Source organism: Humulus lupulus, chromosome 2 (genome assembly GCF_963169125.1).
Source record: "Humulus lupulus chromosome 2, drHumLupu1.1, whole genome shotgun sequence".
NCBI lineage: Eukaryota > Viridiplantae > Streptophyta > Magnoliopsida > Rosales > Cannabaceae > Humulus > Humulus lupulus.
In genome coordinates, this window is record NC_084794.1 from 92,232,588 (window position 1) to 92,249,438 (window position 16,851).

General features: G+C 32.8%; 1 long non-coding RNA gene across 2 annotated transcripts; it reads right to left on the reverse strand.

The window, feature by feature from the left end:
* Positions 1-2,380: 2,380 nt before the first annotated feature.
* Positions 2,381-8,041, reverse strand: LOC133816178 (uncharacterized). Of its 2 annotated transcripts, none has more exons than XR_009885055.1 (3): positions 7,936-8,041; positions 5,525-5,650; positions 2,381-2,590 (listed from the first exon to the last, which is right to left on the reverse strand). It is a non-coding gene; the product is annotated as an uncharacterized LOC133816178 (long non-coding RNA). The 2 variants fall into 2 exon arrangements; XR_009885056.1 differs by having other exon boundaries at positions 5,525-5,696.
* Positions 8,042-16,851: the final 8,810 nt, after the last annotated feature.

The following is a 16,851-nucleotide window of genomic DNA, read 5'->3' on the forward strand; positions in this document are numbered from 1 at the left end:
GGTGCGAACTGAGGTACTGGAACCACAACATTCGAGATTGGTGGGGTAGGGAAGGAAACTGGTCCTCCGAATGCTCTGATATAGCCATCTTCCTAGTTAATATATTTGGGCTTGACGTATGAATTTGTCAAGTATGTGGAATCCTCTCCACTGAAGTCATCCCATAGAGGAAAACATGTTTGGATGTCAGCTAGTATGGCCATCAGTTTCTGGCCGTCATCGACCCTCTTCGTCTTGGCTACATCCTCTTTAAAATGCTTAATGTAAGCCTTAAAGATCTCGAGAGATCAAAGCCTTAAAACGCTTTATATTGGCCAAAGTGTTGACCTCAAATTTTACCTTCCAAGTAGCTATGAACTGTCTTCGGAAGGAAGTGGAGAGCTGCTTCCAGGAGTTGATGGATCATGGTCGATGTTTCTTAAGCAATTCGTCTGCTAGTCCCAACAAAGTCAACGGGAAGACATGGCATATGGTGCCCTCGGAGACGTGGAGAACCGACACCAATCTGTTGAACTTCGAGAGATTGTTGGTGGGATCTGTTCATTGATTGTACGAAGTGATGATTGGCATCTTGAAGCCTCAAGGAAATGGGCTTCTATAATGTGAGGAGCAGAAGGCTCCCCATCTTCATCCTTCAAGTCAGAGTCATGGCCTTATCTCCAGGAAATTTTAAGCATTATCATTTTCAAACTCTACAACTCTGCGCAGAGAGGGTCGTAATCTTGGTTGGCACATTGTGCTGGGTTTTCTCTCATCTGAGCACTAAGATCATCTTTGAGGTTTGGTTCCTGTTGTCTCCCAGGGTACCTACAATCATTCAAATAATCTTTCAGGATGAATTATGAGCAGTGGTGACCACCGTCCTCGGGGTATCCCACTTCTATTTCCCCCTCGGAATATATGTATTCATTATTAACCGAGACACTAATTCCTTGTTCTCGGTTGGGGGAGATGTTTCTCTTGTTGGTCCCTCATCCACAGTGTATGTGAGGCTAAGAAGATGCTGGTGGACATCACCTCAAGGCCTGACGTGATATGTCACGACGCCCCTGAGCGAAAGACCCTAGGCTCCGTGGACGCTAGCAGTATGGCGGTGTCCTCGAACATTGTGACCCTGTGGGTCATAGGTGTTCTTTTGGGCATGAATGGGTTTGTAAACCTGACGAGTCCTCATTCTCTTATGAGAGGGATGCCCTTCAACTTTCCCTTTGCCACGATCTTGAGGCACAGGTGGGGCTCCAGCTCCAACTGGGTTTACTAGTGGCACGCCAATTGAAGGATCTTGTGCCATGTCAGTGGGGTGCTCAGGAGGCATGCCCAGTGGTGGAACACGTGGCACTCTAGTTGGGTACACGGTGGCACGCCATCTGGCTGCCTCATTTGTACTTCATCATAAGGGTCCACACATCCCCGAAGCTGCAAAAGTGGCCTTCATGGCGTTGACCACCTCTTGTAAGGCGACGATGTTCCCCTCCTGATTTTTGTTATTGGGAGGCGATTTGATCCTTGAGGGGCACCACTTTTTGTGGCTCCTCCTTGTAAAAGGAGTGAGAGTAGTCACTCATAATAATCGCCTTTGTCCTCACCATCGTACTTGACATTTTTGTCGTAACCATGCTCTTGGGCCACCTCCGGGTTAGCTGGTTAAGGTGGTTGGATGGGTTCTCCTCCCTCAGGGACGGTGGGAAGGGAGACATCATAAGTTGTGTTTCTTTTGGTAGTCACCATCATTGAATCTTCAAAGCTTTCTTCAAGCTCTCAATGAAAACACCAAAATGTTGACTGCATTTTTCGCTATCAACTAATTAAAATAAACTTAAAGAAAATGCGAAAAGAATACCCAGATTTTACATGGTTCAAGTTTTTAGTTAACCCTAGTCCACGAGTCTATTGTATTAGAATTTGAGGATGCTTGATGGTTTCAAGCTTCAATGGAGTTCAGACAGCTCTTGAACATTCTCTGAATACAAAAGTGTCCATCCTTTACAATGTGTGCCCTAGCCCTATTAATAAAGGATGAGGACAATTAACTCCCTTAATGGAGATTTATTACAAAATATTCCCACTTAATCAAGGCATAAAAGCTAATAAATACACATTCTCATAATTAAGGAGGTGGTGGGCCCATGCGTATCACATGGGGCCCATTTATGATGTTATAGCCCCCAACTTTTTGGGGTAACATGTCCCTGACAGTATCAGGAGTAGCTGAACGTTTTCTCATGCCAGACGGTGTAGTGAGACATACTGCTTGTCTCTTGTACTGTAAAATGCCATATTCAACTATCATTGACATACAATATCTGATCATTATTTATTTAGAAAAAATACCACGAGTGATTAAAAGGTTGAGTGGGGCCTTATCAAATCATTCAATACGGGCCCATTTATTAAAATAAAACATAATATCTTTCATGCAATTTAAAATAAAATGTTAAAATCCCACTGAAAATATAATTAAGCAGGGTAACTCATAAAAAGGTTCTTAGGCATTGTTAGATCATTTTCCGTTCATCAGAGCCCCACGACATACATACATAGACCATGGAACGCCTCACATCACCATGCACGCCAACGAAAAACCTAATGCCTACATAAATATGGAAAGTAAGGGGGTGAACTAAAAGCATAGTAAGGAAGTACAAACAAGAACAATAATTCACATAAGTACAATACAAAACTATTCTCGTCGTACATAAGCTTAAAATCGAATATCATAGACATATAATAATCTCATGCACTTTATCTGAAAATTTATCATGACAAATAAAGCAAACAATTCTATGAGGAACTAGTAAAGTATATACCAGTAAATCGCCCTATGTGAGGTAATCACGATCTCAGGTCCCAAAATAACATCGGCACATCCACCCTATGAGTTACGTCATACCTTAGTAGCTTCTTTTTGGTGTCGCGTTCAGCACGCTAACAACACTCTACTTTTCATACAGTCATACATCACATACATACATACATAACATTTTATCTCACAACTAATAACTTATATGATTCAACATAATAACATAAGAATTCAAGCTAACTTCCTTTCCTCAAGTACAAGCAAATTGAAGAGCGTAATATTTTACAACGAGCTTAGAATAACAATAAAACACTCGTTTTAATACCAAACAAAGTCAAACACTCCCTACAGACATACCCCACGTGTGCATGGGCCATGCACACGTGGCACAAGTTGCATCTCAATTCATCCATACAATAATCTCAAATAAACTCATAAAGAATAATAACATTTCTACTAAGGAAATCTCAATAGTTTCAAAACAAGGATCATGCACTTGATCAATTATCGTACATTTGAACTTAAACATCAACTTGCATGTGACATGCATACGTGGGAGAGTTCTTAAGATTTTCCTTGAAGTTGGTAAATTATATTTCTTTATTTTATTGTTACTTTCTTAAAAATTCAGCAAGTAATTAATGAATAATTTACCAACTTGATTAATATCACTATATTACTTCTTAAATTCACAAAAAATTATTCTCAATCTTTATTTCATAAAAGTTATTTTATTAAACTAGTTCTTTAGGTCTATTTATACCAAAATAATAAAATCTCATTTATTATTTAAATAGAGATAAATCATGACAACATGTTTCTATTTCTCACCAAATAATTAATTTTGACAAAATTAATTAATTTCATAAAATACTCCATTCAAATTAGCAAAGTTAAATAAATAAATAAATAAATGTGACATAAATTGAAATTTAAAAAAAAATACGACTTCAAGGTCACCAAATCACACAATAATTTCATAATTATCTAAAAGTTGGAAAAGGCTAACTATATTACGTAATTTCTTTGTTCATCTCTTTCAAAAATTTACTTAATTATTTTGTAAATAAAAAAAAGTTGCATAATTATATATATGAGAAGAATACATGTCTAAAGTATGGTAAAATCACACTTTATTTATATTAATCTTAAGGCATGATTTTTTAAGACATATATTTGTTATCATTTTAATTAAAAGAAATTTACCATAACACTAAGCTAAAATAAGCAAGCAAAAATATACTCAATTTCACAATTTAACAACATGCTCATCACCAAAAAATCAAAAATAAAACAAGAAGCTAAACACTACTCATAACCCATGCATTTGTCTAATTCAATTTATATTTTGATTACCCAAAGCATCATGATTTAAAGAACAACAATATGTCAATATTAATCTTTATTACTAAGACATCAAATTTTAGACATATATTTATAATACACATACACTACTACAAAAATGGGATTTCCCGACAGTTTTTAACTGTCGCTATTGAGCAACGACGACAGTCTACTAACTTTCGTATTTTCCTATGTCGGCGTAGGGGTAGCTACGCCGACAGTTATAAGGTATCGTCGTTGCTGGCTACGCCAATAGTTATTAGGTTTGGCAACGTCGACAGTTAATAGGTGTCGTCGTTGCTGGCAACATCGACAGTTATTAGGCGTCGTCATTGCCGGCAACGCCGACAGTTAATAGGTGTAATCGTTGCTGGCAACGCTGACAGTTATTAGGTGTCGTGATTGGCTATCTATGGTGACATTTTTTAACTGTCGCAAAGTTTCCACACCAGAGGACCACTACTACAAAAAAGGCTTTTTAGGAACATTTTTAGGACTCGCGGGGCGCGAGTCCTCTATTTGAGAGCCTTAAAAAGCGATGTTTTTTATCATTAAAAATTATGATTTAAATAAAACATTTATTTTTATAATATTAAAATAACAAAACTTATAAATTCAACGAGATAGTTAAAAGACTTATACTCAATGAGATGTCATATAGTATCAAAGATTTATTATACATTTAATCAATACCAAGAAATAAACAAACATTCCTAACTTAATGAATAATATAGCCCAAAGTATGATCAATCCGAACAAATGTATCCTTAGCTTCCTTGCAAATAAAAAAGATGAATACATTGAGGCGTGGTGTTGACACTACAACAATATTAGCCCATTAAGGAATTTTCACCGTAACCCGATTTGCATTACAAGAAAAGAACCCAATAAATACCTGAAAAACAATTAAATCTACTAAACAAGCTTAAGAACAGTAAGGTCAAAGACTTCTTAAAATATTAATTAGGACAACCATACCCAGTACAGAGTTAAAATACACACATTCAAAGCCTAATCAATGCAGAAAGAAACGATAAATAAAAAAAGCAAAAATCTGCCAATATAACACTCATATTTATTGTATACACTCAAGAGCCCATAAATCAGAACTAAGGAGAGAATACACTATAGAAATATTCATTCTTTTGTAATTATTACATAGATCAAAGCAGGACAGAGAGTGCTCCTAGAAATTTTTATACTTTCAGTACATGCAAAACAATCACAAAATATATATATTCATATAATATGCCTTATGCATGATCTAAGAGAGTATTGTTGCAGAGGTTTAATTAATAACTTAGCAAACGAAGAGACAAAAATCATTTGTGAGTTACAAAGCCACAATGTATATACTAAAAACAGAGCTTTTAAAAGTACCTTCTTAGTTGCACAATCATTTGGGAAATTTAGAAGCTCTCAGTCAAGGCAATGACTCGGGATGAGCACTCTGGATAATGACTTTAGGAGCCATCCAATATAGAGTACCATTGATAGACTTGGCACCTGAAATTGTTGTTTACAATAATCAAAATCTACTCTGTTTAAGTACCTATAAGGACAAGAATACCAGATTAGTAATTGAGGGCTTCCATTTTCAACTGTAATTTTAAATGAGTGCAAAAGCATCTGATTATCTAATTTAATGCAATATAAAGGTTTCTCTTCTTAGCCATCTCAAACAAAATTAAACTAAAAAAAGATTCTCTAGCCATCTTAGACAAAAATAAACTAAAAACGATTCTCCACAAAATAATGATATGATCCATAATTTTTATTTAATCTAAAACCCAAAGAAAACAGTCATTGCTTGTCTAAAATCTGCTCTAAACAATATACAAAAAAGGTGTCACAAAGGCACAATTGAACACCAACTCAATTGAACATCAATGGTTATAGGTAACTAAAACACACATCATATGTAATAATTTCTCAGCAGGCAGTAGCAAGACAAAACAAATGCTCTTGCACACAATCCAAGAATGAAGAAGCATGCGACTTACTACTTGTGCATACAACATAGGGTAAATACATATATTGATAGAATGAAAATGAGATTATAATATGATAATATACCTTGTTGATGATAAGGTCAGCCTGAGAAATATTAAGAGCAATTGAATGATGAGTCCATTCATATGGCATCTATTTTTCTAGTCCAAAATCAAATATTTGAAAAACAATGAAGATACACCAAAATTAACAAAAGAGTACGTATGTTAAGACGATGAAAAAAGACATAATATTTCACAACCACATAAACCAACATCATTTTCTTCTGTACTATTGATTTCTTAAACACCCAAAGACAACTGTAATATTACCAAACAAAGGGAAACTAAATCAATCATGATTGATCAGTAGACATTTTCTAAAACACCATTTCAAGGATTCAACAAAAAAAAAATACAACTACCATTTTTTACTGCAGAAATTTAGAGACTCCAAAACCAAAAAACCACTACAGCTGCCCTTTGTTAATTCTTAAACCAAATAGATGGTGAACAAGAAGGAAAACAAAAAGAGAGATCAAGTGCAAGAAGGGAAAAATGATACATAATAAAATCAGTTTTATAAGATGCATAACAAGGCTAAAAGCCAAAGCAATTCATAACTAAAGGAAATCATATAAACTGATTGAAACTGAAATAGAAAATATAATATGCGTTATCAACTATAGAAGCAGTTTTAAATAAAATGTGTCCATAGTAACTAGTCTAGCTATATGCAAAAAGTGAAAGCCTTAAGAAACTCAAAACTCAGCCAAGCACCAAATAAGAATGCATAATAATCCAGCAAACTCCATGTTATCATCATAACATTCAGATCATTGACTATAAAGTCTCACAGAAATTGCTAAAATAATTAATGTTATCATCCTAAGCCCAATTTTTATAATAAAAGATGTAATTAATAATAAATATTTGCTCGCATAGCTGATTAATATTATTTCAACTTATTCTTGTTTCTTTGTTAACGAAGTAGGTTTTTGTTATATACTCATCATAAATTACTTGCAAAAATTAACAAACAAATACTAATTAATAAATGCTGGGAGTGGGACAAATATTTTTTACTCAAAATGTTAAATCCAAATTCTAACTATACTTGTATCAATTATGTATAGTAAGTACGCATATGATACCATTAATATGTTTATTAGAATTAATATTATTAGCTATAGATATATCCAATAGAAGTAGTGTAAGACTTTAGAGACAATATTATATATGAAAAGTTGTTATAATATGTGATGTTTACGAACCCTATATAAGTGTTGTACACATTGGATTGAGGCACCAAAAGTAATATATCAGAAAATGAAATAGGTTGAGCATAGATAGAATAGACCCATCAGCAGCCACGCAGTCGAGTACTGATTATAATAATAACTCGAACTCAGTACTTGTTCCAGTTGCTCAGAGTCCTCAATCAACTATTCTTTATACATTACAGCTTCTCTTGTAAACCTCAAAGAAAAATCTCCATTGTGCACCCAAAATAATTTAGAAATAAACAATTCATATAGCATAATTGTATGAAGACTAAAGAAAAAATATCAAATACACGATGGAGATCAAAGATTAAAGAACATAAACAAATAATAAAAAAAAGTTAACAATCGTGTCCTGACATTCAACCCATTTGGGCATCGAAACCCCCCAAACGAGTCCCAAAAAGACTCACATCTCACTCATTCACAACTCACACACTCCACTTTCAACAATCCTATTTCACAACAATTAATTTATCATCCAAAAGAAAAAACGATGCCAAGAAAAGTTACTCACCCTTACACTGCAAAAGAAGATCAATCAGGGGAACCACGATGTCGTCCTCATCACCTTCCTTAAGCTATACCTGTAAAAAAGAAAAACAAGTCGAAATGTACCATTTTGTTCCTGCCTCTATTCTCCCAAGTCACTTAGTATATTTAAGGGCACTCTATGGGTGCCCTTAATACCCTTTTAGGACACCCAAAGTGAGTCTTTAAAAGTCACCACTCATATTATAGACTCAAATTTTCTATTTAGGATTTTTAGGACTCTTTGGACTTTGTAGAACACTCATCGCGAGTCCTAAAATGTGTTTTTTAAGGACTTTTATTGAGTCCTAAAAAGTTCAGAGAGATTTTTTAGGACTTAGATTTATGTGCGTGTCCTAAAAAAGTGACCCGTAAATTGTATTTTGTAGTAGTATAAATACAAAAGCTAATAATATGAAAAATTTAGAAACAAAAAAAAATCTAGTTTTAAAAGTTTTTAATAAATACATAATTTTTATAAATATATATCTACATAATTTAGTTTATTTTTAAAATTATACTATTCATTAATTTTTTTACAATATTTTTCAAATTGATAAAACAACTCTTCTTTAACTAATACAAATTTTTTAAATATGTTAAAGAATAACAAATTAAAATTTTGATATAAAAATTATTATGAATACAAAAGTTAAGAATATGAAAAATTTAGAAACAAAAAAAATCTAATTTTAAAAGTTTTTAATAAATACATAATTTTTATAAATATATATATTTACATAATATATTTTATTTTTAAAATTATACTATTCATTAATTATAATTTTTTATTTGAATTTTGACGATATTTTATCACTGTCGACATTGGGGTCAATAGCGACAATGCTTAACTGTCAGCATTGATCTTGAATTAATTGTCGGCGTTGGGGTCAATAGCGACACATTTTAACTGTCGGCATTGGTCTCGAATTAACTGTCGGCATTGGGTCAATAGTGACACATTTTAACTATCGGCATTGGTCTCAAATTAACGGTCGGCGTTGGGGTCAACAACGACACATTTTTAAATGTCGGCATTGGTCTCGAATTAACTGTTAGCGTTAGGGTCAATAGTGATAGTTAAAAGAATCGGTGACAGTTATTAGCTACCGGCATTGGTCTCTATGCCTACAGTTTTTAACTGTCGGCGTAGTGTCCCGCTAAGCAATTACGACAGTCAAAAGAGTTGAATGTTGTGGTTGGGTGTCGGAAAAGCCCAAGTTTGTAGTAGTGATAGCATCACATATGAACATGTATACTTACACACCTTACTCACATATCTTTATATAATACAAACAATATTATATACACTCCACCATATACATATATCTATGTCTTTATAATTCATCATGTTTGTACAAGAACACACACACACATAGATATGCAATAGTGCACGCCTATACCATGCTCATCTATACATATTTTTATAAATGAATTTATTCATAGAAAATAATAATGCATAAAACCACATGTACAACCCTAGCATTTTTCTATGGATTTAAAAAAAAATAGAGACATGCAGAACAATCATCAATCACATAGGAAAACAAAAATCAAATCAACAAACAAAACAAAAGCATAAACCTCTTGATCACTTTACTTAGTCCAAAACTTTAGAAATATGTATTGACACCCTCGTTGCTTGTCACAAAGACCTAGATTTGAAACACCCCAAAGCATCTATATCTTAGAATTTTGGAGAGAAAGGTAAGGAGAAGGAAAATAAAATAACACCATCATACCTTTTCTAAACTCAAAAACCTTAATCCTCTTGGCTTGTTTGGTCGAATTCACTACAAGGAAACTCTCTTGAATCCTATGCTAGCTCCACACATGGAACCTAGTTCAACGAATCCCCAACACATATTTTCTTAGAAATTAGAAGGAGAATGGAAATAATGAAATCCCCTAGTATGGACGAAAGAAGAATATGGGACATGGGTTTCCCTTCTTGGTGTTAGGCGGCCACAAATGGTGATGAAGGGAAGAAGAAAAGAACAAGGAAAAGGAAAAGAAAAAGGGAAACCAACTACTTAAGCCTTACCCTAGCCGAACCGTCTAGCCAATTCCCCAATCATAGACCAATTATTTCCCTTGATTCCCTCATCTAATATTATGCAAATTGACAACTAAGATTTTATGGAGTTATCTACAAAAAATAGAAACCACCACCAATGACTTCTCCAAGGCTTGACCGACTCCTCACCCTACTTGTGCACTCTCAATCTCGGCCAGCTCCAATAAAGGAAACAAATCAATCCCTTTATTTTCTAATTGACAAGATAATTACTATGAAAGGTAACCATAAGAGTATATACAAAGCTATCAATTTATATTGACTTTGGATCAAATAATATAATCTAAAAATAGAAACACATCGCACCTTTCCCACTTGGTGCTTGACCAAAATCCTCATTTTTACACCATAAGAATTTGGTCATAGCACACTTAAGAAATTACTCATTTTACTTTGATTGTAATATTTTCCGGTTATTATAACTAATATCCAAATGATTCTCAAAACAGAAAAAAAAAAATGGGTGTCTTGATCTTTATCTCACGTGTACACACAAGACAAGACTAGATAAACTCTCAACATTCATTCTCTTGTTGTGTCACACTTATTTTCTGTTTTAAACTCAATAGTAAATAGATAATTCACAAAGCAAATATTTTCAAACAATTCAAATAAATAAAAATATCCAATTAAATAATTAACAACTATTTAAATAAAAAATGCAACAAAATAAAAATAAATAAAAAACTGGTGCGCTACATGTACGAAATCGACATCACGACATGAGGGAAAGTAACATGTCATACGTTTGCTTGTGGTCCAGAGTCGCTTTGCATGACACCTGACACTTTATTCTAGGCCCCGAGGACAACTCTTTATACCTAGAGGGCTGGATCCGAAAAGGGGATGGGAAGACCTCGATGATAGTCCTTGGGCGTAACTCATGAGGACAATCTTCTCCGAAGGTGGATCACAACAGGTAGGGAATGGCTTACCTTCTGAGAAGCTTTGATCGAGCTCACCAGGACTTCCTTAGTTTTTGTGGAGCTCAATTACTCTCTAATGATTGACATGTGTCATTTTACGAAAACACGGACAACATTCTCTTTCTCTAATCTCTTTCATCCTTCAATCTCTCAGTCACCCCTCCCCTCTCTTAACTCCCTTTTGATATTATCTTTGTTGGGTTTCCTATTGTTTTTTTGCTCTGGGTATACCTAGATACCTGGTTATATCATGAGACTACTACAAAAATGATATTTAGCAAGACATATTTAACAACACTTCATTAAAAAGCGTTGCTAATTTATTGATTATTGTAATTAGACATACTTTAATACAGAGTCTTGCTAAAGAACTCATATATTTATAAATCCTATATTTTAAAATAAATAATAATAACAAATAGACATTAATCTTAGTGGAGTACTGTAACTTGCCTCATTTTTAATCATCCGTATCTTTTAAAGGTGAGCTATACCAAGAAAAAAAAAACCTACCATTTCCTCTCTCTACACCCTCATTGATATCAAGCATTCTTCCAAATAAATTCTAGAAAGTCTCCAAAACTCAACATTGTATTTCTTATATGCTGTGTATGAATTAATTTGGAGATTTGTGCGTTTCAAATTTTCAATTTCAGTCAAAAGCTCCGCAATTAGATCATGATTGTTTTGGTGTTGTCAGGTTATATATATACACGCTTTCAGCATCAACATGCAGTCTTCATCTAAGAATGCCCATCAATTTTATGTGAGCATTGCACTTTTGGCTCATTTATTAAAGTATTTCTATCAATTTCTTTGTTTGAATTTTTCTGAGTTAATTATTTTATTGTATTTAATTTTTTTTCTTTTATTGATTTTCTCTTTATGATTATTACTTATGTACTGCAATTTTTTTCCCAGATTAACTATGTAGAGAAGTGAGAGAACTAATTAACCTTTATAAAAAAAAAATGTAAGATTAGATATTTATAACAATTAATACTTTGACTAACGTTATTGAGCCAATTCTCAAGCTTGTTGTTTATTGTTAATTTTGGGTATTTCAAATCTATGATCATTTACTGTTCTTATATTATTAGTTACTTTGGCTGGATTTTCATATTGTTTTGCTAATTTTATTATTATTTTTCAAAGTTACATACATATATCTATACTATTTTTTTTTCCCGTAGTGTTTCTTCCACAATGACACAATATGGGATGGTACAACTAATCATTCTTCAGAGTACATGACAAATTGTTTGGAAAACTACTAGCTTTTAGGAAGAATTAAGGTCCTAGAAAAATTTGTACATTATTGTTATAAAGTGTTTACTTTGTTTTTCGAATTTTTTTATCACTATTGTACTTACTATTTCGATGGTATAAGAATAAGTATGGATGTTTCACATTAGAATTGTGTTATTAACTTAAATTTATGAAAGTATAATTTTTTATTTTTTTTATAATTTATCTTTTAAAAAAATTTAATGCAGTATAAAATTTGATATAATATATTTAAAAAAATAAATTTTTATATTACTTAAATTTTTTATAATTATAAATATAAAAAGGAACATATAGCAACGTTTTTATGTTGAATGATGTTGTATGTCTTCATTTACAACATATGGTAACACTTTTACAAGTGTTGCCTTATACCTACTCTTTTAGCAACACTCTAGGAGGCAACACTTTAAAAGTGTTGCCTTTTAACTTTCTTGAGTTAAAAAAAAGTGTTACCAAAGTCTAGGATTTCCATAGGTTCAGTTGTTTGATTCTGTAATATATTTTATTATAGCAGAACATCTTGGATTGCTGGTGTGGTGGCTTGGCGGAGTGCAACTGTAGCTACTGGTTGGTGGCGGATTGTAGAATTTGAAGTGCTTGGTATATTGCCCTTTTAGGTATCCACATAATTTGTTTGATTAAAATCCCCAAATCTAAGTATTAGTGATAATTTATTTGACCTGAGAATTTTTTTCTGATTTGAGTTTGTTCTTTGTTATTTATTTTTATTGGATTGAATAAAATATGTGTTTGTGTATTTTAAATAAGAAAAATTTGTGCTTGTCTTCTAACACTTCAACCGATACTATAATGTCAGGTTGATAATACTCTTGTTCATTGTATATGTCTTCTAGCATATGTGTACATTTCTTGTATATTGTTCTTAGTTCCATGTTGATGATATGCATAAATAGTTATGTGTTTTTGAGAAACAGGGTGAGATATAATGTTGTTCTTAGTTCCAAGTTGTTGTTGTGTATATCAGGTATATTTGAGTTTTGAGATATGCTTCAGCTGCTCGAATATTTAATCTTGTTATTGAGAAACGGTATATGTCTTTTGACATTTTACCTTGTTTAGAACTTTAGATACCTCTTTTGTTCTCTTTGACATTTAGGAGTGTTGATTTGATTTATATAATTTTGGTGATGAGTTTTTGCAATTATGTTTCGGGTTTTGTTTATATGTTTTTAGCTAAATATTTTTAACACACAAAAGAAGATAATAGTTTCTTTTTTTTTTTACACAAGAAGTGAAGTAAATGTGCTAGACATTGGATGATTTTATTAAGCTTTTCTAAGTCTATATTTTTTTAAATTAATTATGATTTTAAATTTGTTTAATATGATATTAAATGGTCAAATTCAATTAGGTCCAAAGCCTAAACAACTCACAATAATTTTAAATTAAATAACCAAGTAATAATATTAAGAGGTCCAAAGCCTCTTATTTTCAAAATTATGATCAAAATAATTTTCTAAATTTAATTATGCAAGACAACAAAGTTGTCCTTTTAAAATTATCTCGTGGCAAAAGAATTTTTAAAAGTATGGAAGGCAACAAAAAGCAAATTTAAAAATAAATTGTGATCAAGGCCCCCAATAGCCCCAAACCCGAAACCTGACCCAATTGTATTCGACACCCAATTAGATCCGATTTGATCAAACCCAAAATCTGAAAGGTCGGGTTCGATATAATTTTTCTAAATCCGAAACTCGTGAAACATGAACTCGATGGGCCCGAAACCCGAATATCTAACGTGTGTGCACCCCTAGCTGAGGGTCATGGGTTGGCGTAGTGTTGGGGTCGTTGGTTGGTACGGGGCTAGGGTCGCAGGTTGGTTAAGGTCTAGTGTTTCATGGATCTGAGTTCGTGGTTGGCTAGTGAGTCGGGGTACCCGATCTAGATCACATTCTCTCTATTATTCTTTTTTTTTCTTGTTTTTAGTTTTGCAATAACTAAATTTAAGTTTCTTGCAGATGGTGGTGGCAATGGATTGCAAAAATTTAGGTTTATTGCGTTGGTTTCAGATCTAAGTTTGCAATTTTATAATAACTCTAAAATTGTCTTGATATCTAACTTTAAATCTTCTTTCTTTTTTCTTTTCTCTGTAAATGCATGAGACACGTCTTTTAAAAAACAAATAAAATATATATTAATATTTTGGTTTTTCTCTTCTTTTAAGTAGTGGTTGCATGGTTCATGGTAATGGCGAGAAAAGATGCCCAAAAGTTTGCCTACCATATTTTTCCATTATACCCTAAGTTGCCACACCTACATGCGATTTCTAGTGTTATGTGTATTCAAAATGAGTTTCTCAAATAAAGAAAAATGCATGAAGAAAACGAAAGCACACCAGACATCTCATAAAAAATAATAATATATAAAATATCAACAAGAATTTCATAAACAACTTACAAGGTGGTGAAGAAGATCTTGGACAGCGTTGGAAAGGGGTTGAACCATTTTGTTGAATTCATAAAATCGATGATCGTCGAGGGTGCAGAAAGAAATTTTTGGCAAAGAGAAATGAAAATGTGAAATCTTGGATGAATGAAAAGAGGGTATATATAGAATAATCTCATGGGAAATTAAGGCCTGTCCGATCAAGGAAATTTTAGATCGAATGTTCACAGCTAAATGGGCAAAATAGTGCCAAAAGGGTGAAAAGACAACTGTCATAGTACTTGGGAACCCAAACAGACACCTATGGTGACACAACGTGCCAAAATACTTTAGAGGGTAGGTGAGCATATTTCCCAAGAAGAAGTGGAAAAGACCTACTATGCTTGTTAGAAACAATAGTGACGTCACGCACGAGCAGACAATTGGGAGCAAATGTTGTACCTGAAAAATACGAGCCAGTGTGTCTTGTTTGCGGTACAGTTGTGCATCATTTAATGAAGTCTTCTTTAACTCCAGGCACATAGAGCTAATTTCCAGATACTTAGGTTGTTCTACTATAGAACGCAGGGAATCGAAGAGACCATTTAATCAGACCCTGAGGTCACCTAAACAGAGTTCGTGTAACCTGATATACAGTTCAAACAATCATGAAAGGTTGAGCTCATGTTATAAGTCTTCAGCTCGCAACCGACATGAAGGAGGCGCAGAAACGAGTCCCTAAAGATTCACGATTTATATTTGAATAAAGAATATTGCGATTTTGCATAGTAAATGTAGAATATCATGGAATTAATGTAATCAATGTAATAAATGGAAATGAAGCATTTTTGTAAGTTACCCAAACATGTCCATTAATCATCTATAAATAGAAATGGAATGGACAGGAAAATGGGAGGAAAACTTTTGTATACCGAAACTCTAGAGAAGTTGCCATAAATAATTCTTTTAAGAATAATACATCAATAACATTGACTCAGGGACTAGGTGGATTTTAACCACTGAACCACGTAAATTGTGTGTTTTCTTTATTTACAATTTATTACAAGCCTAATTCTGTCTTTTAAAATTTCTTAATTCTCAGTTGACGAAAAAACCGATTCAATGGGTTCTATGTTTTTGAATTGTGATTTAATGTATGGGTATATATGAGATGTTGGATCTGGTATTGGTTAAATTTTTAATAGTTACCATTCCGCTGCACACTATGATTTATACAATCAATACCAACAATTGGTACGAGAGTGGTTCATATATATCATACATAAAATGATGTTGATATGTATGAATGAGTGGATGGTTTTATTTTTTGAATGTATGGTTGAATGATGAATCATTAATTATATAGTGATTGTTGGGTCTGGGTTTTGTTTTCTATTTTGTCTAGATCTTTTGTAAGCCATAATGGGGCATAGGAATTTTTGTAATTTTTTTTTTTGGAAATTTTATTGTTAAAATTTTTGATCACAAGATGGAGATGAAGAAGAAGAAAATGCAGAAATCGTCTTTGTGCACCGTTGCGCCCACCTACTAGTGTCGCGGTGCTTGTATGTTTCCAGCCGCCAGCTTCAAAAGTGTTTTGAAGCACTCCAAAATCCTAACCTAATTATGTCTTTGATTAATTAATTTTTTTAAATTATTTGAATTTGAAAATTGATTATCTTATTTTAATTTCATTAGAAAAATCAAATATTTTAGGTTGATTGGATATTTTAAAATTCCAAGTTTAAATAATCATTTAAATTATTTTCTTGATTATTTAAATTCAACTAAATTAAAAGATAATAAAAGGTTTATTAAATTAAAAGTCAGTTTTAATTAATTAAATAATTTAATTAGAAAATTATTTTGATTAATTAATTGGTTGGACCTAAAGACTAAAATTATGAAGATGGACCTCAAATGGAGAAGTAGCATCTTTGGGAAAAATGTTAATTGATGTGATTGATAACATGATCATGCATTAGTCGATTACATGTCATACATGAAACCCCACACAATTTTAATCATGCATCTCATATGCCGAAACATGATTATTTAGGATTGTCCTAATTGTTTATATAAATTGTTTTTGTGAAATTAATTCGCGTGTAAACAACTACGTTAGTTGAACTTGGTAAACCACACCATAATAAAGACATGCTTTTTAATTTAAGCCCTTTTAGATAACCATTTTTATATAAAAAGGTGTTTTATTAAAGTTTGA